We start from the raw sequence: 3,162 nt of genomic DNA, 5'->3' as shown, positions 1-3,162 counted from the left end.
CCACTCACATCTGAAGCAGTGTGAAGTGGACTTGTACTGAAACAGTACAAGTCGCAGTGCCCCGTTACAGTAAGTTTTTTTTAGATTTAAATAATAAAATAAAGTGCAGTTTCCCTTTTGATCTTAAGGCGTTAAGTGCCCTCCTTAGGCTTGCGCATTTATCTGTAAGAGATAGAAAGCTTTTCTAAGGAATATCCTCTTGGGCACTAGTTGCCACTTGGTTCTACGAGATCCGGAACCCCTTAAACTAGGATTCCTTAAGCTTTTATAGCTTGTATAAATCCCTGAGTTGTTAAATCCATTAGTTCAGTAGAACTAAGTGACTCTCTGAGTCTGAAAGTCTTCCTCTCACTTTAGGAGTGAGGTAGCTCCGCTACACCTGATAGCACTTGTAGTCAATCTACGCCTGAGTCTTTACAAGACCAATTTCTCACAAAAATAAACGAGGTCCAGAATTGACAGAAGCGCAACGCGCCGATTATGATATGAGCACGTGGAATGCGGTACGAAGCCTCCCGGATCGGTCAGGTACAGGACCATTTAGCGGTATCTATGCCAACCCGGTACATCTCTGTACCTGACTCAGAGCCGAGGGCTCGCCCTCTAACTGCAAATGTGAAAACATTTGTGGTAAAAGAGGGAGAAAATCTTCCTTTTTTGATATAGCAGATAGAAATGTCCATTGATTCCGCCTTGTTCTTAACAGAACGGCAAAAGGTGGCTATGGCCATTTCCAAACGTGGAGGTAGAGCCATGGAGTAGGCACTATCGTTCAGCCCGTCCATAGCCGACGCTTTTCCCTCATGAGATTCGCTGAAACAGCAAATGACCAGCATGTTTGCACCGCATGATCAGGCTTTTCGCATGGAGCACGGCTCTTAGCGACTCGACAGGGTAAAACAACCCTAGGGTACTTTGTCCAGGAGCTGTTAACTCTCGTTGCATCTATGCATTAAGACCCGGTACAAGAAGCAATTGTATAGATCATCTTTATGGGGGGTCTCAATGAGGGCGTTGCCCGGACGGAATTGTTCCGATCTCATCCGGCTACGTTCGAAGAGGCAGTTGCGATAATTCTATGCGCCGAGTTTGACTTTAAGCCTGCTCGCGTTAGCACGCCTGTCTACCGAACAAGCTCTTCGAGCACATGGAATCCGGCTAATAGAGCGGAACCTATGGATTTAAGCCTTGTTGAGGAAGGAGAAGAGGCTCTTCAAGCTGTGGAACAGCATAAACCCATCCTTAGATGTTATATGTGCGAAAGCATGAAGCATTTACGCTCTGCTTGTCCTCTTCGAAATTCGCGGAAAGCTCGAAAGAGCTCCAACTCCGACCTATACCAGAGATCTGGTACGGTGCAGAAAAACGTCAATACCCCGTAGGTGCGTGGCGCCCTACTGGGGAAGACCTAGGCTCTGTTGAAGCTCAAGGAGGTGAGAATAAACAGAGCCTAGCCCCAATTAGCTCGGTGCTCCAAGGCACGGGGTGAGAGTACAAGCCTGGCTTGCTAGTCGCCCAAGCGACTGTAAAGGACTTTGATAAGCCGTGGTCAAATTTAACTGACTCAGGAGCGTCTTGCAATTATGCTCGACGCCTTTTTCTTGCAGGAAGTCAACAATACGTTAAGGCGCTTAGCGCATGAAGGTGATACAATCACTGTTCGCTTAGCGACTGGGATTCGTGTCACTAATCCCAAAGTTCCATTGAACTAAGGTACAAAGTTTCTGGACTTTGACAGTATGAAACGCTGTCTCGTCCTTGATTTGGATTCGAGATATGATCTCATCCTTGGTATGGCCTGGTTAGAACACCATGAGCCATGGGTCGATTGGAGGTCTAAGACCTTAGGCGCCACGCGCAACGTTTATAGCAAAGTTTTGGAGAGTCAAGAACCCACCTTTGCTAGGCAAATAAAGCGCTGTTGGCGCGGATCATTGAATGAGTCTGTCAGTGTTTTAGACATTGGCATGTCTGGCAAAGAAGCGTTTTAAACTAACAGCTTCTGGAAAAGTAAAAGCAGCTCAGGCTGGTAAACAGCATTTTATGAGACGTCGCACAAAGTCACAACTTCGTGACCAGAGAGGTACAGAGGTTCTTTAATTATATGGTTTTTACTTATCTTGATGAAGGAATAACCAAGCATAACCAACGCGTAAAAAGAGCTTTCAGAAATAATTTAGAATTTAAACCCAAATCCAGCAGTTGATTTTTAGACATTATTTTTGCTTATTCTTATAATCATTTACTGCCGCTTTTATTGCGTCTTCTGCAAGCATTGAGCAATGTAATTTCACTGGTGGCAACGATAAATGCTGGGCAATTTCAGTATTTTTAATTTTTAAAGCCTCATCAACATTTTTACCTTTCACCCACTCACTTACTAACGAGCTAGAAGGACCGACCATTGCTTGGAACAATAAAATTCTTCATTATTGACGAAATACATATGCTGTCAAAAAGCGCATTTAACGCTCTGCTTAAAGTTATAGAAGAGCCACCAGAGCATGTCGTATTTATATTTGCCACTACTGAAGTCCAAAATTTGATTTCAAACACGACTACAAAAGCTCAAGAAACTAAAGCGCAAGGAGCAGCAACCTTTATCGTTCTAACAGCAACTCCCTGTGACTTTAAATTTTATATTTTTATCAACTTTTACTCTTATCAGGAATTGAAGCAAGTCATTGAGGAGCGCTTTTTCACTTAACTATCTGAATATGGCAGAAGGTGAAGAGTAATTTCTCCTGAACCTATTCCAGGACTTGATGGGTTTGAGATGTTGCCACAGACGAAGGGCTTGGCGGGCATTGCTCCTTGAACGACTCGATAACGGTATAAGTTTTTATTTATTTTCATGTTATTCTTGATTTTTTGGATAAACTTGACCTAATTAGCTCATACGATGCACTGTATACAGTGCTTACTTTTTCTATAGCAGCATTTTTCTGCGCATTTTGAAAATTTGTGAATCGTAACAGAATTGGTTACAAAAATTTTATGGAACAGTAACTTTACTATTTGAAAACTCTAATGTGAAAAAGATTAATTCTGAGCCCGACTCAGCAGAAATAGGTGGAACGGCACGCACTCCGTCGAGTGACACTCGTTATAATAACGATTCACTAAATGCTAAAAGCATTGTTGGCCTAAGGCCGAATCATC

Source organism: Bremia lactucae, linkage group LG2 (assembly GCF_004359215.1).
Source record: "Bremia lactucae strain SF5 linkage group LG2, whole genome shotgun sequence".
Classification (NCBI taxonomy): domain Eukaryota; phylum Oomycota; class Peronosporomycetes; order Peronosporales; family Peronosporaceae; genus Bremia; species Bremia lactucae.
Note: the sequence above shows the minus strand (reverse complement) of the source record.